Below are 26,969 nucleotides of genomic sequence, written 5' to 3'. Positions count from 1 at the left end.
CCTTGTTTTTATCTAGTTTTTTTTTTTTTTTTATGTTCCAGCTGCACATCTCAAATACCATATTACATTTATTCACCAGGTTTCTGTAGGCTGTGACAGTTACTCAGACTTTTCTTTTTTTTTTTTTTATGACCTTGGTGGCAGTGAGGAATATGGATCAGATATTTTGTAGATGGTTTTCCAATTTGAGTTTGTCTGATATTTTTCTCAAGGTTAGATGGAGGCTTATGGATTTTTGGATGGAGGCCACAACAGTAAAGTGTCATTCTCATCATAGTTTTATGCCAAGACACATGCTATCAATATGACTTCTCACTCTTGATGTTAATTTTGGCCACCTGGCTGAGGTAGGTTTGTCAGGTTTGTCTTCTATAAAATCAATCTTTTCTTCCTCTTTACTTTACTCTTTGGAAGAAAGTCATTAGAACAGCTCACATTTAAGGGGTGAGGAGAAGTGCCACCCTTGAGGGTTTAGAAACAACAATAGTTATTTGGAAATATTCTATACCAGGTATACATCTCATCTTTCCCATTATTTATTTCTTCAATCAATTATTTATATCACTATGTACACATGGATGTTATTTTATAACTTGAGTTATATTCCAATACAATATTATTTATTTTCTTGCTCAATTTATTCCAGCATTGTCCATAGGTAACTCTCCCTGTTGACTCCTATGTCTCCTTGACACATCCTTATCATTGTATGTTTTTGTTTTGCTTATTTTGTTTTTTAAAGCACTTTCTTTCTGTCACTACCTGGCCATCACTATCAATCATGCACTTATTTATGTGTTCAATTACAGTGTGCATATACAGAAGTTTTGAGGTTTTTAACATATCTTGGTAAGAAACAACTTTATCAACTAGAGTGTAATGTTTATATACAAACCCTTTTGTCTTTGGCCTTAGAGTTTCCAGTCATATCCAAAGTCACTTAAGTCAGCACCACACTTTTTCCCCAACCGCTTCAGAGAGATAATATCATCCATTTGTAGCACAGTGAGACTCTTTTTCATGGTCTATATTCCATTCTGGGATCATTTGAACTAGTTTATTTTTAAAAGTTCCATACATTAAAGTTCACTGTTATCTGTAAAGTTTTATGGATTTTGTGAGATTCATAGAATCATATACACATCGTTACAATGTCATTACACTGTATGCCCTAATGAAAACCTGTGCTTTACGTATTTGTAAACCATTGACAACCACTGACCTGTTTTAAATCTTTATTGCCTTTTTTCTGCAACACTACATAAACAGAAATAAATCTTAGATTTTTCTCCACTAATCAATAATCATTTAAGATTCCTTAATATTCTTTTATGTTTTTCTGAGGCTCAATAGTTTATTTTTCTTTTTGATGAATAATAATATGGATGATCACAGTTTGGTTACTCATTCACTTATTGAAGAAGATATTGGTTGCTTTTAGGTAGGGTAATTATGAATAAAGATGTTATTAATATTTTTGCATAGATTGTTCTGGTAAGTTTTCCAATCTGTTGGGTAAATACATGTTGATGTCATTTTTAGAGTACAAGGTAAGACAGTGTTTAGCTTTGTAAGAAATTCTAAAATAGTTTTTCAAAGTGGCGGTACCATTTTACATTTCCACCAGCAATGAATGAGAGTTTTTGTTTTTCCACATCCTCACCAGAATTAGTATTCTCAGTCTTAAACTTTAATTATTTTTTCAGGTTTGTATTAGCATCTTAAAACTGTTTGAATTTTAATTTTCCTAATAACATATGTTAGGAACCATCTTTCTAACCATCTACTATCTTTCTATAGTCTGTCATCATTGGTAGATAGACATTCAGATCTTTGGCCTATTTTGTTTATTTAGTTTCTTATTGTTGCATTTTAACTGTTCTTATATTATGGATGCATGCCCTTTAATTGATATATAATCTGCTAATATTTCCTCTCAGTAAGTCACTTATCTTTTCTATTAATGGGGACTTTACAGTGCAAAAGTTCTAATTTTGATAAAAATTATTTTTTTTTTTCTTTTTTGGACTGTGCTTTTAGTGTTGTAGTTAAAAACTCATCACCAAATCCAAAATTGCCTTGAGCTTGTGTTATTTTGAGTTATATGGTTTTGCATTTTACATTTAAATATAAAATCCATTTTGAGTTAAATTTTTTATAAGATGTAAAGCCTGGATCTAGTTTTATTTTTGTGCATATGGATGTACAATTGTTCAACACTATTGAAAGATTATCTTTTCTTCATTGAATTGTTTGCATTTGGTCAAAAATTAGTTGACTATTAGTTGGTCTGTTTCTGAATCACTTCTATTTTATTTTATTTTTATTTTTTTAAAGATTTTATTTATTTATTCATGATAGTCACAGAGAGAGAGAAAGAGAGAGAGGCAGAGACACAGGCAGAGGGAGAAGCAGGCTCCATGCACCGGGATCCCGACGTGGGATTCGATTCCGGGTCTCCAGGATGGCGCCCTGGGCCAAAGGCAGGCGCCAAACCGCTGTGCCACCCAGGGATCCCCAATCACTTCTATTTTATCAACCATTGTTGATAAATATATTCTTTCACTAATGTACTAATTTTTTATATGTGTGTTTATATACTTTTTTGTGTGAGAATAAAGAGATAGAGAAATACTTTTCTTTAGTTCAAAACCAGTAAACTGTATCATCACGTGCTCTAATTCAATATATAGAGTATAAGTTTCTACATTACATTTTCTCACTAAACACTGACAGTTGAGGTAAATACAAGTTATTTCCTAAGGCCATGCTATGCATGGAGTAAGCTACACAGTAGTTAAAAAAGCAAAACTAGAAAACAGATTCCTTTGCTTTAGAGAAAGAATATGTTGAACACTGACTGCCTCAAATAAGATCTTTGAAATTACAAAAGGTCATTCAGTAAATCGCTGTAAGAATCTTTAAAAGAGAACAAAATTTGTTAGGAAATGACGATAAAATGAGTTTGTCAGTGAGTAGAATTTACATGAGATTTTCTGTTGGTGCTGCTGCTATGAAGCATTTAAGGGAAATGGAGATTGATATTTATGTTTTTTGGGGGGAATTTTAGATATAACAGCTTTACCAATTATAAGTCTTTGGAAGAGTTAGCTAGGGAAGGGGTCCTTCTTGTATAATGTCTCCTCTGTAACTAATGCTTAGGGATGATGTTATGCTGTTTTGGTTTGAGGACACTCATTGTGAGTATGTTGCTGACAGGATACAGAAGTAAAGTTGTGGCTGCTGTGAGCAGCAGTACCTCCTAGATGGTGAGTTGCAAGAAAGTGAGGTATTACTTCTTCAGATGTAGTTCCTTTGGCCCTTGACTGTACCTGACAATAAAAAGGACTATGATGTGGTCTCAAAAGTACATGCCCTTTATCTAGGAACTAAGTGGAGAACCAAGATCCAGAAAAGTCAGTCATTCCTGGATAATGTGTATTAACTCTAACTGAAAGAATTCTATCCTGATGTAACTGGCCAAGAAAAAAAAAAAAAAGGAAAAGAAAAAAAAGAAAAGAAAATGAAAAAAAGAAAAGAAAAGAAGAAAAGAAAAGAAAAGAAAAGAAAAGAAAAGAAAAGAAAATAGAACCAATCCAATGCAGATAAAACCTAAGCTTTAAGAACTACTGTGCTTTTATTCAGCATCTACTTATGAAACAGACATTTAGCCTACAATTAGTGATCTTATCCTGGTCTGTTGCAGTTTATAACCAAGGTCAATGATGCCTCTCTTTATCTTCAGAAATATTTTCATGCATGAAAAATATACGATGACTATGCCACCAATATTTTCAACTGACTGTGTTTCTAAGATGTCATTTTAATGCCCTTTCTAGACTAGAAAAATATGAAATACAAAATAAGGAAAGTTATTTTAGTTTCTGTTTCTGTATAATTTTCATTTATTCATCTCAATAATTCGTAAGCAATTAAACAAAACAGGAAAACAATGCATAAACAAAATGAAAAGTTTAATAAAAAATATAGACTCTTAAAAATGTAATTTATTATTTATTTATTTATTTATTTATTTATTTATTTATTTATTTATGAAAGAGAGAGAGAGAGAGCAGGAGAGCACAAGTGTTGGAAAGGGAGAAGCAGGCTGCCTATACAGCAGGGAGCCCAATGTGGAGCTCTATTTCAGGACCCTGGAATACAACCTGAGACAATTGCAACCTCTTAACCAACTGAGCCACCCAGGCATGCCCAAAATATAAACTTTAAAAAGAATAAAACAGAAATCCTGGAACTAAAGAATAAAATGACAGATCTGAAAAATTCAAAAGAGAGCTTCAACGAAAGACTTCATCATTCAGAAAAGATAAAAACAGGCAAATTTCAAGAAAAGTAATTTGAAATTAGCCAATTAGGAAAACAAAAAGAAAAATGAATGAAAAAGAGTGAAGAAAGATGATCAATTATGTTAATTACAGGAAAACATCAAGCAAGTGAACATTCAAATCATAGGAGTGCCAGAGGAAAAGAGAAATAGAAAGGGCAGAAAGATTATATAAAGAATCAATAGATGAATAATTCATAAATCATGGAGCAATGTAGACATCCAGACACAGGGATACCATAGAACCCTTAGCAGGATCAACCCAAATAAAATTGCTCTGAGACACATGTAATCAAAATGTTAAAGTATCGAAGAGGAAGGAGAAAAAATTGAAAGCAGCTAGAAAAAAAAATTATCAGGGGAATTTCCATTAATATTTAAGTGGATTTTTCTGCAGAAGCCTTGTGGGCCAGAAGGGAGTAGAATGATATTTGCAAAATAGTAAAATAAAAAATTAAAAAAAAAATCCTGCCAGCCAAGAGTACTACACCCAACAAAGCCCACCTTTAGAAATGAAAGACATAGATGTTCGTTCCTATATAAACAAAAGCTAAGAAAATTAATAACTAGACTAGCATTATAATAAATGCTAAAGGGATTTCTCCAGGTTATAATGATGCTAAGTAATACATAAAAACATATAAAGGTAAAAAACTCACTGGTAAAGGTAAATATATAGTCAAATTCAGAATACCATAATGCTGTAATGGTGTTGTATAAATCAATCACTAGTATAAAAGTTAAGAAACACTAATATTAAAAATAATTATAGCTTTAATAATTTGTTAACAGATGCACTACATGAAAAGTTGTAAAGCATAACATCACCAACACAAAATATGGAAGGGGGAAAAGTCACAGTGTAGTTTTTACATGCAACTGAAGGATAAATTAATATCAGCTTACAGACCAATATCCCTATAAGATGTTTTATGTAAGCCTACTAGTAAGGTAATCATAAAGAAAATAACTTATAGTAATTACATAAAAGATAAGGAGAGATCAATTAATCAAAAAGAAACTCAGTAAGAAAAGGAAAGGAAAAATGTCAGAAAGAAAAGGAAAACTGTCAGAAAACAGCTAAAAAATGAGGGATCCCTGAGTGGCTCAGCAGTTTGGCACCTGCCTTTAGCCTAGGGCATGATCCTGGAGTCCTGAGATCAAGTCCCACACTGGGCTCCTTACATGGGGCCTGCTTCTCCCTCTACTTGTGTCTCTGCCACTCTTTCTCTGTCTCTCTCTGTGTGTCTCTCATGAATAAATAAATAAAACCTTTTTTTTAAATAAAAGAAAACAATTTAAAAATGAAAATAGTGAGTCCTTACTAATCAATAATTAGTTTAATGAGACACCTTGGTGGCTCAGTCAGTTAAGCGTCTGCCTTTGGCTGAGGTCATGATCCTGGAGTGCCCCTGGATTGAGCCTCACATCAGGCTCCCTGCTGAGCAGGCTCCCTGCTTCTCCCTCTGCCCTTCACCCTGCTCATGGCTCATGCTCTCTCTCTCCTTACACCCAGTTGCTCTATCATATAAATGGATAAAATATCTTTAAAAAGTAAAGGTAACTGGAAGACATTCTCCATAAAAAAACAAAATGTCTGAATAGATAAAATAAGATTCAATAATAAGCTGCCTACAAGAGACATAACTTTAGCTTTAAAACTACACATAGGTTGGAAATGAAGGGATAGAAAAAGATATTCCACACAAACAGCAACCAAAGAAAGCAGGAGTGGTTATATTTTTATCAGATAAAATAGATTTTCAGTAAAAATCAGTGATAAGAAACAAAGATGATCATTCTATAATGACGAAGGGGTCAATTTATCAAGAGGATACAGCAATTATAAATATATATGCATCCAACATTAATAAATCTAAATATTTAAAGCAAATATTAAGAGAACTGAAGGAGGCAATAAATAATAGTACAATAATAATACTAAGTTTCAATATCCCACTTTCAAAATTGGGTAGATAACCCAAATAAAAAAAATTAATAAGAAAACAGTAGACCTGAATAACTCAGGTCAATCAGGCCCTGTTCTATAGAACAGATGGACTTTACAGATATAAATAGAACATTCCATCCAACAGCACCAGAATACACATTCTTTTCAAGTTCAAATGGGACATTCTCAAGGATAGGTAATATGTGGAGTCATAAAGCAAGCTTTAGAAAATTATTTTTTTATAAATTTATTTTCATTGATGTTCAATTTGCCAACATATAGAATAACACCCAGTGTCATCCCATCAAGTGCCTCCCTCAGTGCCCATCACCCAGTCACCCGAACCCCCCGGCCACCTCCCCTTCCACCACCTCTAGTTGGTTTCCCAGAGTTAGGAGTCTCTCATGTTCTGTCTCCCTTTCTGATATTTCCCACTCATTTTTCCTCCTTTCCCCTTTATTCCCTTTCACTATTTTTTATATTCCTCAAATGAATGAAACCATATAATGTTTGTCCTTCTCCGACGACTTACTTCACTCAGCACAATACCCTCCAGTTCCATCCACGTGGAAACAAATGGTGGGTACTTGTCATTTCTAATGGCTGAGGAATATTCCATTGTATACATAAACCACATCTTCTTTATCCATTCATCTTCTGATGGACACCGAGGCTCCTTCCACAGTTTGGCAATTGTGGACATTGCTGCTAGAAACATCGGGGTGCAGGTGTCCCGGCGTTTCATTGCATCTGTATCTTAGGGGTAAATCCCCAACAGTGCAATTGCTGGGTCATAGGGCAGGTCTATTTTTGACTCTTTGAGGAATCTCCACACAGTTTTCCAGAGTGGCTGTACCAATTCACATTCCCACCAACAGTGTAAGAGGGTTCCCTTTTCTCTGCATCCTCTCCAACATTTGTGGTTTCCTGCCTTGTTAATTTTCCCCATTCTCACTGGTATGAGGTGGTATCTCATTGTGGTTTTGATTTGTATTTCCCCGATGGCAAGTGATGCAGAGCATTTTCTCATGTGTATGTTGGCCATGTCTATGTCTTCCTCTGTGAGATTTCTCTTCATGTCTTTTGCCCATTTCATGATTGGATTGTTTTTTTCTTTGCTGTGGAGTTTAATAAGTTCTTTATAGATCTTGGAAACTAGCCCTTTATCTGATACGTCATTTGCAAATATCTTCTCCCATTCTGTAGGTTGTCTTTGAGTTTTGTTGACTGTATCCTTTGCTGTGCAAAGCTTCTTATCTGGATGAAGTCCCAATAGTTCATTTTTGCTTTTGTTTCTTTTGCCTTCATGGATGTATCTTGCAAGAAGTTACTGTGGCCGAGTTCAAAAAGGGTGTTGTCTGTGTTCTCCTCTAGGATTTTGATGGAATCTTGTCTCACATTTAGATCTTTCATCCATTTTGAGTTTATCTTTGTGTATGGTGAAAGAGAGTGGTCTAGTTTCATTCTTCTGCATGTGGATGTCCAATTTTCTCAGCACCATTTATTGAAGAGACTGTCTTTCTTCCAATGGATAGTCTTTCCTCCTTTATCGAATATTAGTTGACCATAGAGTTCAGGGTCCACTTCTGGGTTCTCTATTCTATTCCATTGATCTATGTGTCTGTTTTTGTGCCAGTACCACACTGTCTTGATGACCACAGCTTTGTAGTACAACCTGAAATCTGGCATTGTGATGCCCCCAGTTATGGTTTTCTTTTTTAAAATTCCCCTGGCTATTTGGGGTCTTTTCTGATTCCACACAAATCTTAAAATAATTTGTTCTAACTCTCTGAAGAAAGTCCATGGTATCTTGATAGGGATTGCATTAAACATGTACATTGCCCTGGGTAACATTGACATTTTCACAATATTAATTCTGCCAATCCATGAGCATGGAATATTTAAATAAATAAATAAAAAAACATGCAATTAACACATTGAGCTACGTAGGTGCCCTGAAATTGGACCCCTATCTTACACCACTCATAAAAATTAACTTTAAATGGATAAAAGACATAAACAGAAGACCTGCAACTGCAAAACTCCTAGAGGAGTACAGGGAAGAAGCTCCTTGATATTGGTATTGGCTACATTTTGTTTTGCAATATGACACCAAAAGTAAAAGTGACCGAAGTAAAAATAAACAAGTGATACTGTATCAAGCTAAAAAGTTTCTACATAGCAAAAGAAACAATGAGGCAATATACATAGTGGGAGAAAGTATTTGCAAACCAAGTGTGAAATCAGGAGTTAATATCCTAAATATATAGGCAATCTTATAACTCAATAGCATAAAATCAAACAATGTGATTAAGAAATGGACAGAGGGATTCCTGTGTGGCTCAGAAGTTGAGCGTCTGCCTTCAGTTCAGGGCATTGATTTCGGATCTGGGGATGGAGTCCTGCATTGGGCTCTTTCTTGGGGAGCCTGCTTCTCCCTCTGCCTGTGTCTCTGCCTCTATCTATGTGTCTCTCATGAATAAATAAATAAATAAAATCTTAAAAATAAATAAATAAATAAAATCTTAAAAAAGAAACCTACTTAAAAAAATGGACAGAGTACCTGAAAAGACATTTTTCTAAAGACATTTTTCCAACATACAAATGAATCACAGGTATGTGGAAGGATTCTCCACATCACTAATCATCAGGGGAATGCAAATCACAGCCACCATGAGACATCCCCTCACAGTGTTAGAATGGCTATCATTAAGAAGATACAACATAAAAAGTGTTGGTGTGGAACCCTAACCCTTTCCTGGGTACAGTTGATAAGAATGTAAATTGGTGTAGCCACTATAGAAAACAGGATGGAATTTCCTCAAAAAATTTATAGCAGAAATACTATATGATTTAGCATTCCCATTTTTAGGTATATGTACAAAAGAAATGAAACCATGATATTAAAGAGTCATTTATACTGCCATGTACTGCAGTATTAGTCACCATAGCCAAGACACTGAAATAACAGAAGAGTCCATTGACAGATGAATGGATAAAAAAGTATGTATATACAGAATATTATTCATCTACAAAGAAGAAGGAAATATTGCCATTTGTGACAATACGACTAGACCTTGAGGGCATTATGATAAGTGAAATAAGTAGAGAATGACAAATACTGCATGATCTCACTTATATATGGAATCTAAAAGCAGTCATACTCAGATAAGCAGAGTGTTGAAAGATGGTTGCCAGGAGTAAGGGGGTGGGCAAATGGGGAAATGTTGATCAAAGGGTACAAATTTCCAGTTAGAAGATGGATAAGTTCTGGGGATCTAATGCATAGTATTGCATAGTTAATGCTACAGTCAACACTATAGTTAACAATACTGCATTATACACTAGAAAGTTGCTAAGAGTGTATCTTAAATGTTCTCACCACACACATACACAAAAGTAACTAATTATGTGGGGGAATGAAGGTGTTAACTAACTTTATTGTCATAATTGTTTTACTACATATATACATATAATCATCACATCGGTTACTTTAAGCTTTTATAATGTTATGTTTCAATTATATCTCAATAAAGCTAGTTTAAAAATTATCTATCATACAGGAAATATAACTTCTAACTTAAGATTTGTTTCTAGATATATTTATGTAGGGAAAATCTACAAGCATTTGGAGGGCAATGTTGATGATAGTAATTCAATGGGATCATATTTCTGTAACATATGTTTAATACAAAAGACTGTCTTAAATGCTAAGATAAAACAATAGTTTTGCATCTAATGCTAAAATTAATTCATTCTATTTCTGATACCTCTTTAAACGTAATATAGTCTTTCCCATTTTATTATGTCTTTGACTGTTTTATTTATTTTTAACAGAACCAAAAAACCATAATATATAGTGCAGTGAATTAGAACAAAGGAATTGGAGTCATAGTGTTTTGGCTCAGTTCCCAGATCTGCCTCTTGATAGCTGTGCAATTAAGCCTTGCTTAATGCCTTTGCCCCTCAATTTCCCCATCTGTAAAATTGTCATAAAAGTAGACCTTCTTAATAGTGAGCATAAGGGTCAAGTAAGATCATAATTAGAAATGGAACATGATCTGGACATAAACATTTTTTTATAATTATTATGACCAGTGTGGTTTCTTTCAGCTTTCATTTCTCATAGCAAGATGCCTACAATACAAGGTCGGATGTAATAAGTCATTTCCCCACTGTTCAGTTAAATAAGTACATTTTTAAGAACTTTGGTCTTATCTGACCCCTGAACCAGCGTCAAAGCAGCAGGTTTTGCTCTCTCCTAAAAGCAAAAAGTCTTGTGACTTTGGACAAGGCCTTGAATGTCCAGGACACTGCATTTCTGTATAGAGATGAGGCTAAGTAATCATGAAGATCCTTGCAAGATCTAAACATTTAAAATTTCATGAAATAAACAACTATTAATAAAACTAGTAAAAAAAACCTCAGTTCTTAGGAGTCTGCTGTCATTTCTAGAGATTACCTATTAAAAGCTGTATCTCACTAACTGTGTGGCGTCCCATGCTTTTCTGTCCCACTACTGCCCATTTATGGAGTGAGGGTATTGTTCACATTCAGCATGATTCAGTACTGATCAGTGGTCTAACGCCACTGTTAGATGTTAAAGACATGCTAACAAACGCTAATACAAAGTGCTATCTTAAAGGAGAAGAAACAATGCAAAGAGAAGATTCTGAAGACACATGCTTGACAACTTGAGAGTAGTATCTAGGATGTCACTGTATGCATCCCCTAGGTGTCTTTTTTCAAGAAACTTTTAGGTGGTTTTCCATGAAGCATTTATAAATTCACCAATCAACATATGTGTTCTATCAAAATAAAAAATAATAATTTTAATGCCTACTTTTAGGTCTGGAAATATATTGAATACTGTGAGACCAATTGCTTTAGAATATATCTCAGAAATCCTAACAGCATTAACTGGTCTGGTGCAGATTTAGGGTGAAGGCTGAGATTGGATGTGAAGATCCTATAACCTTTTTTTTTTTTTTTTTTTTTTTTTTTAGATCCTATAATCTTATTTCAGACTACTGTCCTCATCCATTTCTGGCATTGTTTGGTGTTTGGGGTTCACAATAGGAACCACAGTCATTTAAGACTCCTGGGTTGACCTAGGCTTTCAAGATTATTTAAAGTCCCAGGACACTGTTTTTACTAGAAACATCTAGCAGCTGTAGCAGCTGGTAGAGAACCACCTCTTCAGAGAATCCAGGTTGTGGAGTTCCTCTAATTATTCCTAGGATTTTTGGCAGATGTTCAATAAAATTTTTCTTTTTTTTTTTTTTTCTTTTTTTTTTTTTTTTTTTAGTAAGAGAGAGAGATAGAGAGAGAGGGGGGGCCAGGGGGATAAGAGGCAGAGGGAGAGAGACAATCCCAAGCAGGCTTCACAGTGCAGAGCCTGAGGCAGGGTTTGAATACACAACCCCCTAGATCATGACCTGAGCTGAAATCATTTAACTGATGAGCCACCCAGGTGCCCCAATATTCATTGAATTTTTAAAAAGCAAGTTAAAGGATGAACCAGCACAATGCTTTTCAGTTGGGTTCTTTATCAATGAATGATAAAAATATAGATATTAAGACTTTTCTCTCTATAGATTCTGTTTCTGAATTGTCAGTCATTAAATATCCAGAAGTACCTCTGTGACTTCTAAACAATCATAAACTACTTAGTGCTTAAATGTTGCAGCTCATTATAGATTTTTAAAACCTTAGATCCACGATATCAATATTCCAAGTCACTGAAGCATCTCACACAACGTCCTTTCAGGCACCATTTTGATTTATATATTAGCTTTGGGATTCTTATACACAATTGTCAACTGTCCCTTAAGAAAAAAGAACTAAAGAAATAAATTTTTCCTTTTAAGATAAGTGATAACAGAAAAATATCTGTATCTAAGGTAATTTAGTCTTGAAAAAATAGTTCTCAAGGGTACTACAAAAGCTATGGATGGCTAAACGATTAAATAATTCACACTTCTTTATGGAACTAGGTTTTAATCAGAAAAAAAAGTAAATTGCTCTCATTTTACAAAAGCTTTCAGAACTAAAAATATATCAGTATCTATACTTTTTTTTTTCTGCCAGGTAAAAATAACTTTTATCTGAAATCCAAATAAATTCTTTAAAAATTATTTTTATTGTTCAAAAGTGTATGTAGTGTTTAAACTGGCCAGGATAATCTATGTCATTGTTCTTGGTGATTTTTAATTTTTTATAGGCCTATTTTGTTATTCTTTTTTTTTTTTTTTAGTCACTGCCTCTCTTTTCTATTTATTTATTTATTTATTTATTTACTTACTTACTTATTTATTTATTTTTTACTGCCTCTTTTTTCAAGGTATGATCTACTTCTTGAGTATTGGAATTATTGCCCTCTCATATTATTGTAAAGCTCACATACTCTATGGACTATCAAGCAATTGTTCTGGCAACGTGTCTGTATCTACAGAACTTGTCTTAGCTAGTGATGACTGTGTTGCTATTCTGGAAGTCCTTCACACTATTTATTCTGTAGCTCTGGGCACATCAACACCTGTTTTGAAAATCACACGTTATAATGTATTTCAGTGTGTTTTTGAAAGTTTAAAAATGAAATGTAAATTTTTTTAAGTGCAAGGGCTATTTCAGAGAGCACAATCCTGTGAAAACATATGGAAAGGGTATTACAGAGGGTCTGTCTCATACAAAATCACAGGCACATTCTTCCCCCTCAGAAGATAACATAAAGTCATATTCAGATAATGCACAGAACTAAAAATTAAGTTCTCTGGGAAATGTTCTTTTCTTTCTCTTAAATTTTATACTATAAACTCTTCCAATCCTGCAGCATGTAGATTGGATTGAAGTCTCATTTACCACAGGTGGGAGTGTAAGTTGGTAACATGTTTTAGAAAACTGGCTGGCAGTATCTACAAGAGCTGAATATACTCTCTAATCTAACAGAAATTCCATTCCTAGGTAAATACCCAACAGAAACTGATATATATATGTTTACTAAAACACATGTGAGAATGTTCATAGTGGTGCTATTTATGATTGCCCCAAACTTTCAAGTATTCAAGTGCCTATCACCAGTTAAGTGATGAATAGAGTTGAGATGTATTCACACAATGGTACAGTAATAAGAAGAATGATATACAATTATAGGAATTGACCACTGTTAAAATCAACCTGCCTAATGAAGGAGGCATTTCAGTTCTAGGAGAGAGCTGTCGTAGAGAATTATTTCCATTGTTTATTAAAGCTTTCTTCTACTTTTGCTGAGATAATCTCATCTGTCTGTTTCAATTCTAACTGCAGACAGTTATAGTGTTCCCCAGCACTTATTATTGTACATAGTCTATCAATTTATGGAAGAATAACTGGTATCCAAAGGAGGTGAGATGAAGGATTTAATTTTGTTGTATTTATCTACTTAATGTTTACAAATTAAATGTAAGAAATCAGTTCCGTATTCAATTGTCAGGCTGCAGCGCATCTTATGAATCTGTGTGAGATACTTCCTGTACTAATAAGAGTTTATAAATCCATTTAAAAATGAATAGGGAACCTGCTTTTCTGGTCTGTATCTGAGACAATGTTAATGATGCTCTATAATTTCCCAGCATGTACACTTCTTTTTCTCCAAAATTTTTCTTTATACAATGCTTCTGTCTCTTTGACTTTTTAAAAACAATTTAATTTATATTTTTTGTTGTTATGCAGGGGCTAATATTGTTTCATGGCCATTCTTTGTCAAGCTACTGAACATTGCCATTTAGCAAACCTAAATTCAGTTAGATCTATCATCTCTGCTTCTGATTTCAGAATATTATTACATTTTGCAGTCAGCACCAGAATTCAGCTTTCTGATTGCCACAGTTTATTATTTACTAAATTACTTGGCTTTCAAGATAGTGATTGCAAAATATTGATATTTTGCTTCTCTTGCTTATAAGCACACTGTATACTAACAGTGAACTTTACCTGATCCCTGTGTTTTCAGAAAATAGCAAAGTTGATAAGTCCCCTCACCCCCCCCCCTTTTTTTGTTTCAGGGAATGGTTAACTACAAAAGACACTCATGCCTCTATATATTGCAAGATAAACCCAGTCTCCATCATTTGTTATGACTCTCATCTGGATGACACCTTTGACTACCTACTTCTATATAATCAGGGCCACTTCTTTTTCTTTTAGATGTTTTTCATTAAAAAATATAAATTGCTGTAGCCTTAGTTGTCATCTCTTTAATTGTCCAATGTGTTTTATCTTTCGAACTATTAGCTCCACTTCAACATAGCCTCGGATACAGTTTTAAATTCACAATAAATCCTACTGGATTATGTATTCTTAATCTGACCATTTTCTCTATTCTAGCTAATTCACAATGCTATTCTATTCACATATCATTCCCTATCAACAAAGTGAGTTATTGAATGTTTGGTGAATTCCAGCTTACAAATTCTTATGCATTATGGAAACTAAACCCATTTGTAAACTATTCTATTGTCTACTCTATATTAACATGACTTTATTATTCCATTGCCTTCACCAATGTAACTTTAGTATTCCAGGAAATACTTAACACAGAAGATAAACATTGCAAACAATGTTATTGTTCATTCTAGGAATTTCTTTTTTTTCAAGTAGGCTTCACACTAAGCATGGAATCCAGTAGAGGGCTTAAACTCACAACCCTAAGATCAAGGCCTGAGCTGAGATCAAGAGACAGAGGCTTAACCGACAGAGACACTCAGGTGCCCTAATTTCTAGGGACATCTTAAAAGGACCCATTGAATCTTCACTATATTGTGTGAATCCTAATTACATCCCTATATTTTAAGACTCACTATAACTCACACTAAAGTCATATTTATATATCTCAACTTTGCCCTTCACTCTGACATACTACTAGCACCTTATCCTCAATACTATCTTTCCAAAGTTGCTTTGGTGATATTTTGGGGAGCCAGAATTTTAAAATAAGCAAGAGTCTTCAGTTTCATTTATTTCCTTCTTATATTTTTAGTTTATTTTTTTTTTCTAATAATACTTCTGGTAGCCATTACTTTTATGTTAATCTTTGCTTTTTTTTTCAACCAAAATATTATAGAACTTTTCTAAAATTTATAAGTATCATTTCATTTTCATGTTAGTAGTCTCCTGGAAAAGAGGCAGGGGAAGTCTCTCAATTTATAATATGCATGTTTCCCTTAATGGGATAAACAGTTTTGTCAGTCTAGACATAGATTTCCTCAATAACTGATTTCTTAAGCTCAAAATGTTCTTCTCTCTCTTTTATTTTTCTGTTTTTCAAGTTAATGACCTATTCACCTTCCACCAAGGTGGCCAACTGATTCTAATGGTCTCATTACAAACGCTCCAATTCTCCTGCTCCCTAGTTAACCATTTTTATAAGGAACTGATTTAAATATAATAGGCTCTATCTGCAAATTTAATTTGTGTACTTTATGAGAAACTTAGAACAAGGATACTAGACAGTTTCAAGGACAGGCACAACATGTGTTTTTCAATTTTTTTCAGCAGTGATTCTCAAACTTTCTTTAACACAAGGATTCTAGGGTAACTTTTCTTTTTAAGTAGCTTTCAAAGTAGAATCAACAGTCTACATTTTTCTGCTAACAACTGAGGAAATTCTGATGCTATTGAGAAACATTAATCTATATGACATCTAAACTTCTTCAAACTATCCATGTCCAAACTTTTTGATTCTATATGCTTGAAAGTGAAATACTTCTGAGCATATACCACTCTCTCCATATATATATATATTTTTTTAATAATTCCCTTGACTATAAGATTTTCACTTCCTTTGTTATTTTTTTTCTGTCAGAGAGACAATACTCTCTCTCTTTTTTCTTAGCATGTGAATTTAGAATCTTTAAAATCTTCTCCTCCTTTATTTAAAATCAAGTATAGTCATCCTTTTCGTATATGTCTTCTTTTATTGATTACTTTTGCTATGACTTTCCCAGGTTTTCATCATCTCATGTTTCCATATTTTGCATTGTTTGCCATTGATTATTTCTAAACTTAATTAATCTTGCACAAGGATACTAGTTAAATTTTCTTAATAACAAATCAAAGGAAAGGAAAGCAAAGCAAAACAAAACTCCCATTGTATGTGAGACTAGATTACAGCTGCCTTTTGACTGTCTTATTGTCCTCTTCCTAACTCCAAAATCCATAGAGTGATATTCCAACTTGGAGTCTAGCAGGCAAGGAATTTATTAAAGAATTTCCTTGGGATCAAAAGGGAAGAAAGGAAGCAGCCAGATTGGGTAGAGGATAAGTTAAACTGAGTGTAACTCCATGAGTAGACCTGGACTTGGGGCTGCTCTTCATTGAGCTAGAAGGCCAGGTCTTTCAAGTCGTCAGTCATCAGTCATTGGACAAGGCAGTTCTCTGTATCTCAAACAGTCTAGAAAAGGCTGGCCCTGAAGATTGTCTACAAACAGCACTCCCAGCAGTTCTGAAGAACTGGGCTTCAGCAAAGAAGATCTAGGCAGCACATCTCCATATCCAACTCCTGCTAGTGAAGATGTGATTTGCTTTATCTCCCAAAACAACGTTAATATCCATACCCTTGATGTTTTCACAAAACCTACAAGGATCATAGGCTCAGATATAGTAGCAACAGACACTGGGTAGCTTTATGGAAAAATATTTAATATTTGCTAATTCACCTGTGGACCAACTATGCATATCCTCTGACCATATTCAGTCAATACATCTTAGCCAAACAGCACTAGTACTACTCCATTTTGCCTATTTTTTGAGAGGATTACTTTTATCATTAAACTGTGACCTTACTATGTTTTCATGATTGTATGTCTAGTCTTTAGCAGTTAGACTCTGCTAACTAGTTCAATAATTGGTACTTAAAGCAAATTTGAAAAAATTAATGTATAAATTAAATTTTATATATTCTTCTAGGATCTGCTCACTTTACCATACTCCAAAAGATTTTGACATCTCCAACTCAAGTTCCTGTTTTCATTTCCTTAATGTACTTTTTATAAAAATAAAACAAAAAATTTAATATGTACTTGAGTATTATTTTTGCCTACATAAAAATTCAAAGCTTTGGGAAGCTAGGATTTCTTCCTTTTTTTTTTTTTTTTTTTTAGTTTTTATTGAAATTCCAATTAGTTAGCATACAGTGTAATATTAGATTCAGGTATAGAATTTAGTGATTCAACACTTTCAAATTCAAACGCAGTGCTCATCATAAGCGTCCTCCTTAATCCCTACCACCTATTTAACCCATCCCTCCACCCATCTCCCTTCTGGTAGCCATCAGTTTGTTCTCTATGGTTAAGAGTCTGTTTCTTGGTTTCCTCTCCTTTTTTCCACCAATTATTCATTTGTTTTAATATAATGGAATATTACTCAGCTATAAAAATAATGAAATCCTGCCATTTACCATAATATGGATGGAGTTAGACAATATTATCCTAAGTGAAATTAGTCAGAGAAAGACAAATAGAATTTATTCTTAATATTTACTTCCCATACAAGCATTTAGAATTATTCTGGGATGATGATAATAGTTAAAGAAATGTTTGTTTCAAGGGAAAAAAAAGACGGGAAAGAGTGCCAAAAAGAAGGGAAAGAGAAGTAAAAGAGAAACTACTGTAGATTAATTTTTAAAGAGTGAAATTTCTCAACTGATGTGGAAAGATGTCAAATTCCTCTTTTACAGTCATTTTAGAAATCTGACTATTGCATATCTAATAAGTATCATGAGGACTGTTACTTACAAATTAGACTTTCCAAATCCATACAACATCATCTCATTATGCTTATATTCAATCTAGAATACCTCATTCTGCTAACCTACGAAAGATAAAGAGATATAAAAGTAGAATTAACTGCAATAAATATTTGAAATAATATAAAGAAGAGGAAAAAAAATAAGAAACTGTTACCAAGGCCCTAAATTCATACATCCCAGGATGAGGCAGTATGTTGTATAGTTAAGAGAATGGGGTTCCTTGTATTAAAATCCAAGCTGGAGCACTACTAGTGGTGTGAATGTGCATAAGTGTAATTAAAAGAAAAATTCAAACATTTAGTAATCAAAATGTCTTTTGGTAGCTGAATGGAAAAATAATCTATGTTATATCCGACAATGGAACATTATTTAGCACTAAAAAGAAATGAACTATCAAGCCATCAAAAGACATGGAGGAACCTTAAATGTAAATCACTAAGTGAAAGAAGCCAATTTGAAAAGCTGAGTACTGTATGGTTCCAACTCAGTTACATTCCAGAAATAGCAAAGCTTATAGAAAATAACATAAAGTTGAGTAGTTGCCAGAGGTTGAGGGGAGGAAAGATGAATAGATGAAGCAAAGAGGATTTTTAGGGCAGTAGGAATATTCTGTATGATATTATAATGATGCATACATTCATTATACATTTGTATAAACTTATAAAATGTACAACACCAAGAGTAAACAATAAACTATATTGTGGGTGATTATGATATGTCAATATAGGTTCATCATTATAACATATGTACAGTCTATTGAGTGATGTTGATGATGGAGTATGCAATGCATATGGGGTTAAAAGACATAAAGGAAACCTCTATATCTTCCTCCCAATTTTGTTATAAACCTAAAACTTCTCTAAAATAAAGTCATTAAAAACTGTAAAGAATCGGGATCCCTGGGTGGTGCAGCGGTTTGGCGCCTGCCTTTGGCTCAGGGCGTGATCCTGGAGACCCAAGATCGAATCCCACGTCAGGCTCCCGGTGCATGGAGCCTGCTTCTCCCTCTGCCTATGTCTCTGCCTCTCTCTCTCTCTCCCTGTGTGACTATCATAAATAAATAAAAATTAAAAAAAATTGTAAAGAATCATAATAAACTATAGAAAGAGAAACTAAGAAAATTCCATTTATAATTGCATAAAAAATAAAATAGTTAGCAATCAACTTAACCAAGGACATGAAAAACCTATACACTAAGATCTACAAGATTTTGATGAAGGAAATTAAAGAAAATACAAATAAATGGAAAAATATTCTGTGTTCATAGATTGAAAGAATTACTATTATTAAAAGGTACATACTACCCAAAATCAATCTACAGATTCAATGCAATACCTATAAAATTCCAATTACATTTTTTTCTCAGAAATAGAAAAAAACACTCCAAAAAGTATATGGAAACATGAAAGATCCCAAATACCAAAGCAATCTTGAGAAAGAAGAACACAGCTGGAGGCATCACACTTCCTGATTTCAAACCGTGTTACAAAGTTATAGTAATTTAAAACAGTAAGGTATTATCATCAAAACAGGCACATCCATGATATCCAACAGCCCAGAAATAAACCCATACATACATATATGTCATTTAATTTACAACAAAAGAGACAAGAATATACAATATAGTTTGTTCAATAAATAATGTTGGGAAAACTAGACAGCCACATGGTAAAGAATGAAACTAGACCACTATTTCATGCTATACACAAAAATTAACCCAAAATGGATTAAAGACTTGAATGTAAGATCTGAAACCATGAAAATCCCAGGAGAATACATAGGCAGTAAGCCCCTTGACATAGGTCTTGGTGATGATATTTTGCACCCAATATGAAAAGCAAAACCGACAAAAGCAAAAATAAGTAAGGATAACTCCACTATCCTGAAAAGCTTCTGCACAACAAAGGAAATCATCCACAAAATGAAAAGACAACTTACTAAATGGTATAAAATATTGGCAAATTTTATATCTGATAAGGGGCTAGTATCTAAAATATATAGAGGACTCATTAAACTCAATTAACAAAAAAATTGATTCAAAAATGAGCAGAGGGTTTAAGTAGATGTTTTCCAAAGGAAGCACACATATGGCTCACAGGCATGTGAAAGGTGCTCAACATCATTAATTATTAGGAAAATATAAACCAAAACCAAATGAAATATTACCTCATGCCTGCTAAAAGGATTATTATAAAAAACACAAGAGATAGCAAATGTTGGCCAGCTCATAATTTCTTTACAAGGGAACCCTGTACATTGTGGGTGGGAATGTAGATTGGTGGAACCACTATCAAAAATATGAGGATTTTTGATTCTTCAAAAAGTCAAAAATACAAATACCATATGATCCAGCAATTCCACTGCTGGGTATTTATGTGAAGAAAATAAACACACTAACTTTAAAAGATATACATACTACTTCATATTCATTGAAGCATTATTCACAGTAACAAAGACATGGAAACAAGCCACAAATGCTCACTGGTGGCAGATGGATAAAGAATATATGATATGTACCTAATGGAATATTATGCAGTCATGAAGGATGGAAGTTTGCCATTTGTGAAATTGGTGGTCCTTGAAGGCATTATGCTAAGTGAAAATAACTCAGGCAGATAAAGACTAATATTGTATGATCTCACCTATAAGTGGAATCTAATAAAATAAAACAAGCTCATAAATACATAAAATGGATTACTGGTTGCCTGGGGCCTGAGAGTGGGGGGTTGGGCAAAGTAAAGGTAGTCAATAGGTATAAACTTCCAGCTATAAAACAAATGAGATCTGGGTACATAGCCTATAGTGTGGTGACCAAAGTTAATAATAATGCATTGTATATTTGATAGTTTTTAAGAGAATAAATCTTAAAAGTTCTTATCACAAGAAAAGAAAGTCTGTAATCATGTATGGTTAACTAGACTTATTGTGGTATTCATTTTACAATATACACAAAGGTCAAATCATTTTTTTGTACACTTGAAGCTAATGAATGTTGCATACCAGTTTACTTCACTAAGAAAAATTAAAAGAAACAAGTAAACAAGAAAAGCTACATAATTACAAAATGAATATCAAAGCCTCAAAATCAAAACAATATCTACCTATAAAACCTCTGCTAATGAAACCTCCTCTAACTTGTCCTTGTATTACTGTGCACACATAATAAAGATGAAAACGCTTATTTGTATACATGAAAAATGATGAATAAACTAATGACAATATCTGGGATAAAGATATTAACTATAAGACAATTGTCATTATTTTGCTATAAATCTATGCAGGCGTCACTCATAGCAAACCCCATCTTCAATATGTGATACAATATTGTCTGAAAAAAGGTAAAACAGCCAAGATCATGTTTTTTTAAAATCAGTTTTATAAGCCTAGAGATGAAATATCTTACAGCAAAACAAAATGAGAACTTCTCCTCTGGAAAACATATTACAATTTTTCCATCTCATTATTTATTGTTTTCATCTCTCAAAACCAAGATAATACTACCAATCCCAGTAATGGGTTAATGAAAAAACTCTAGAGAAAATCTGGTAATTAAAATCTGAGAATATTATTCTTGAAGTGCAATAGTTGGGGAGTGAGAGTAAGATTTCCAATTGGTGAATGTTTCTGATGGAAACACTTAGGAAGGAAGATGAGAGAATTGCTGATACAGGAAGTCAAAAAGGAGGAAATGACACTGGTATGTGAACACCACAAGAGAGATACAATTAGAACCTAGGAATTGGATAGAAAATGTCATGCCTTAATCTATTCTTGATATTTGGAAGATGAAAGGAATAGCTTGCTAATGGAAAACAAGAAGCACCAGGAGGTATTTACTTAATAACTGCTGAGTAGAAGTGAGGAAGAAAGGACTCAGAAGTAAAATATGGAAGGTAACAGAAAGAGCTATGAAAAGAGACAGAGGTAGGGGCTAAAAGGAAGTAAAACCAGGATATAAGAGGATTTGGATGAGTTATGAGAGATGTGCAAGAAAATTAAATACTGGACTGCAAATTAAAGCCACATTGGAGACTTCCTTTCTAGATAAAATGACATAGACCTGACTCTCTCTGCTCTTCCTGTGAAACAAAGCTATAAACCCGGGAAATAACGTGGGGTGAAATCAAAGGGGAAGCTTACAAGTTGGTAGAGGAAGATGAATGTATTTGGGAGCCTAGAAGAGGAATAGTTATGCAGCAGGTTCCCTATCATCCCTTCTCTCACAAAAGAAGACAATCTAGACCATAGAATTTTTGACATACATGCTAGCAACAGCAGGCTCACTTTCTCAGTAGAATGGAACTTTTTTTGACAACACCAGGTGAGCCACAACCACTAGTAGGAAGATCTGTTAGGAGCCTTGATTACAATAAACGGCAAGGGTAATGGCTCTCTTCTACCACCAACCTGAGATTTCCCACCTTCAAGCAAGAGACGCTGGAAGGCCAAGCAATATTGGCAAGAAGAATCCCATCACAGAAGGCAGCTTGGCCTGGAAAATACTCCCAGATACTCATAAACAGAAGAACTACAAATACCCATGGAGAAGGGACTCCATTTTTCTATGTCCAAGGCTCTCATTCTCCATTGCAACAATTCATCTATCTTTCCTTGGGAAACTCCTGTTCTGCAGGTAGTGCCAGAGGGACCAGTGGAAGACTAAACAGCACCAGATAATACAAGCAGACCAAACAAAATCAGAAATTTTCTGAAAATTAAGTTGTTTTCCAAACCACAAACCACAGAAGAAGGCTTGGACTACAGAGTGAACCTAAACATAATGAGCACCTGCTAAAATAAAAAGATCCAAATTGGACCGGAGTCTCCAAACAGAATAGACTAAGTGATAGAGTACAATGAAAAAAAAAATCACCCTCTGTGAGGAACCAAGAAAATTAGAACTTAAGAGGAAAAAAAAAAACTTCTATTGATATCAATAGAAAGATAAATCAGATATCAAAATTATGTATATATATGTATATTCCAAGAATATAATGGAATATTCTTTAGCCATAAAAAAGAATGAAATTTTGTCCTTTGCAATAACATATTATGCTAAGTGAAATAAGTTTGGCAGAGAAAGACAAATACTGTATGATTTCATTTATATGGAGTGAAAAAGAATAAAAGCAACTATCATAGGTGCAGAGAACAGATTGGTGGTTTCCAGAGGTAGGGGTGAAGGTAGAAGGTGGGAGAAAATAGATAAATGGAGTCAAAAGGTAAACACAAACAAAACCTGTTCTTTCTTTCACTGTAATCCTTGCTAATTTTTCGTATTTTTAGTCATTTCCTTTGTATTTGAAGTTCTTGCTTTACCCAATCTTTCATAGTCATTTTATTAGTAACAAATTCCCTCATTTTTTTCTTCTTGTATTCCCTTTGTTCCTGATGAATAATTTCACCAGGTAAAGCACTTATGTTTAATAATTTTTCTCCTTTGGGGATCCCTGGGTGGCGCAGTGGTTTGGCGCCTGCCTTTGGCCCAGGGTGCGATCCTGGAGACCCGGGATCGAATCCCACGTCGGGCTCCCGGTGCATGGAGCCTGCTTCTCTCTGCCTATGTCTCTGCCTCTCTCTCTCTCTCTGTGTGACTATCATAAATAAATAAAAAAATAATTTTTCTCCTTTGCTATTGTAAAAAGAGCGTGTACTTCTTTCTGGCCTCCATGGCCTCAGATGAAGATTCTCTTTTATTCAAATTGTTATTTCCCAATAAGTAATATATCACTCATCTTTGCCTGTTTACAAGATTTTTTCTTGTCTTGCTTTTTCAGAAGTTTAATATGGTGTGTCTGTGCATGGATTTCTTTAGGATGTGTCTGTGCATGGATTTCTTTAGGAATATTCTGTACAAGTTTCACTAAGCTTTTTAGATCTGTTGGTCTGTATCATTCACTTAGTTTGAGAAGTTTTCAGCCATTATTTTTTGGACCACTCATTCAGCCCTACTGTCTTTCTTCTTCAGAGACTCCCACAGAATTTATGATCTTTCCCAAACATAATTATCTGCCTTTTTATTTTAGTGACAACAAAACGGTGGCACAGTCAAACTTTGTTTCATATTAAAACTAAGACTTGACAATATTTTATTCCTAACCAGAGGTCCAATTACTGAGCCTTATCAGTTCTAAACTTCTCAGATTTAACTGCTTTTTCCCATTGCTATAATTCCCCGCCTCACCAGCAGTCTGATGTCTAGCTTCCCTCAAAGGCACGTAGAGAGCATTCAGATGATCACTATAAAAAGTACATTGAATTTGTGCCATTCCTCATCTTGCAGATTATCCAATGGCTTCTCACTGCCAGACTTCTTGATGTGACCAGAAATAGCTTTATTTTAAAATATGTCCCTCCCACCACTAATCTACAATTTTTCTTATAATGATATAGCCACAAGTATTTCTTGCAATTTCTTAATTTTGAAATATTTCCGTCAATATAACCTTATCCATGATACTTCCCTTTTCCACCTCCCTTTTTTTATTGAATAATCCTGATTTTCCTTAAGATTTTATCTTAAGTTTGTTTCCTCAGACATCCTTATTATAAAACCAGTTAAGAGATTTCTCTTTTACACTATTCATTACAATCATGCATGTTTTTCTATAGGTACATATGGACATTTTCTTTAGGTGTTCAGTCTTCCTCATCAGACTGTGAAGATGATTTTGTCTACCTTCCAGCTCTGTGGTACTTGAAATCCATGTAATGAATAGAGTAATGACCACATGATTATTTAAAACATGGCATACTGTAGTATTCAAATTCTGAAATTTTAACAACTCATTAGTAATTTATAGTGTTAGTATCTTATTTACTATTGTGAGCAGCTATAGTTTTACAGATTTTAAAAATAGGTATAAAGATCTAATATATAAAATGTGTGATGTTTTTAATTTTATATTAATATGAATGCAAATATAGTGAATTAACTCATGTCATTTAAGCACACTAGATAGAGCTTAATTCTTATTAATTAATAATTTTTAAACTAAAGCTTACTGTAGATTTACCAGTCATTTTTTTATAGGCAAGAGTAGTCTGATATTTCCCTTTTACCACTTACTGACAATGTCCTTGATGTGCCTGTTTCATTCAATGAACATTTGGATTTGGAGCATGTGCCGCAGTGATTGGAGCAGAGGCTATTTTGTCCAAAAGCCTGATTTTACCCCTGCTCTTCTACTTCCTATGTTTGTAATGTAGGAACAACACCACTTTCTTTATCTCTAAGCCCACCTCACAGGACTGTGGAAAGAAAGGAAATAATGTATATGGATGGCTTAAAATAGAACTCAGACTATACCAACTAGCCAACAAGGAAATATCATAATTATGATTTTTAAAAGATCTTATTTATTTCACACAGAAAGAGAGAGAGCACAAGCAGGTGAGCAGCAAGCAAAGGGAAAGAGAAAAGCAGGCTCCCCTACTGAGCAGGGAGCCTGGCACCAGACTTGGGATCATGGCCTGAGCCAAAGGCAGATGCTTAACCTACTGAGCACACCCAGGTGCCCCACAAAAAAAAAAAAAAAAATTATTAATAGTATCTATTTTGCTTTTGTTTGTAAAGTTTTAGCATTGCAATTATATCACAGAAAAAGGAAGATATAAGCTGTAGAAGAGTTTATATACTTAAAAAGATAGATATATCTGCATGATTTGTGGATTTATATTACTCTAAGAACGCTAAGCTCAGCCTTATGTCTAAGAGGGAAAATACTGTATGAGTTCACTGACTCAGTGATGTTACTCAAGAATTTAGTGATGACCACAGACAATCCCAGATCACACCGTAAGAAACCAACTTCCTACAACCAGAGAAAATAAACAATTTCGCAATATTAAAAAAAAAAAAAACAGTGATATATAAAGAAATGCACTATTTTTTTTTTTGAAGATTTCATTTATTTATTTGAGAGAGTGAGTGAGCGAGAGTGAGAGAAGGGCAGAGGGGAGGGAGAGGCAAAGTTTCTGAAGAGCTGAGAGCCCCCCGCAGGCCCCCCCTCCCCGGGGCCGCCCAGGGGCCCCGAAATGCCCTGATTTTCTAGTACATCCGTCTTCATAATAGGCCAGTTCGCCCAGTCAACCAGACTTTTACCCCAGTAATTTCTATTAAAGCATTACAATGAGCTATGAATTTAGAATCAAAATTAATATTCTACACTTTAAAGACAATCAAGAGACTTTCAAAGGCAATCAAGTCAATATCAGATACTGATTAGGTAGAACATTGTGATTTTTTTGAGCTGAAGGATCTCGAACTATGTGATATAAACGTCCTATGCATACGGTTAGCGGGGACCGGGACCGAGCCGCGAACCCCCTACTGACCGTCTAGGTACGCGAGAAGCCAACGGAGCCGCAAGAGCTGGGGAGAGGCAGACAGGGAAGGGCAGCGCCCGTTACAAGCTGAAACGGCTCTCGACGCTCTAACCGACGGCAGCCCTGAGGGAGGCCGCCTTGGCCGCGTCCATCCCTGGAGGAGGCCGCCCCCCCCTCCCCGGCGCGCGGGCTCGGGGCTGCGGGGGGAGCGCACAGCCTGGGCCACGCTTCCCCGCCGCAGCCTGGCTCTCCGCGGTCGCACCGGCCTTGCGGATGCGGGGACGCGTCGGAGTTTGCGGACGCTCTAGAGTGACGGCCGGTGAAGCAGCCTTATAGAACCGTCGGACGTACTCTCTGCCTCTGTCTTGGTCTTTCTCTCAATTATTTGTATACGATTCTTCCTGATTTCCCTATCACATCTTTTTTCTCGGTGCTTGACAGAAACTGGGCATAGACCGTCCCCGCCGGGGCATGCATGGTCCACCCTGATGGTTTTTGAATTTTACTGTCTCGGCACTCCCTCTTGGCCTGGTAAACATGTACAGAGTTTCAGAGGATAG

The 26,969-nt window shown here is 34.7% G+C and overlaps 1 long non-coding RNA gene across 1 annotated transcript in view; it reads right to left on the bottom strand.

Moving 5' to 3' along the window:
• LOC119877710 overlaps nucleotides 1-26,581 on the bottom strand; it is a 71,606-nt gene extending 45,025 nt beyond the window's left edge. The window contains exons 1-2 of the long non-coding RNA XR_005380838.1: nucleotides 26,419-26,581; nucleotides 18,068-18,143 (exon numbers count right to left, since the gene is read on the bottom strand). This is a non-coding gene — a long non-coding RNA (uncharacterized LOC119877710). The remainder of the gene's footprint in view (nucleotides 1-18,067; nucleotides 18,144-26,418) is intronic.
• Between the last annotated feature and the right edge of the window lie 388 nt (nucleotides 26,582-26,969).

Source organism: Canis lupus, chromosome 29 (genome assembly GCF_011100685.1).
Source record: "Canis lupus familiaris isolate Mischka breed German Shepherd chromosome 29, alternate assembly UU_Cfam_GSD_1.0, whole genome shotgun sequence".
In the NCBI taxonomy this organism is placed as follows: domain Eukaryota; kingdom Metazoa; phylum Chordata; class Mammalia; order Carnivora; family Canidae; genus Canis; species Canis lupus.
The sequence above is the reverse complement of the archived record's forward strand: the minus strand, read 5'-3'. Positions and strand labels throughout refer to the sequence as shown.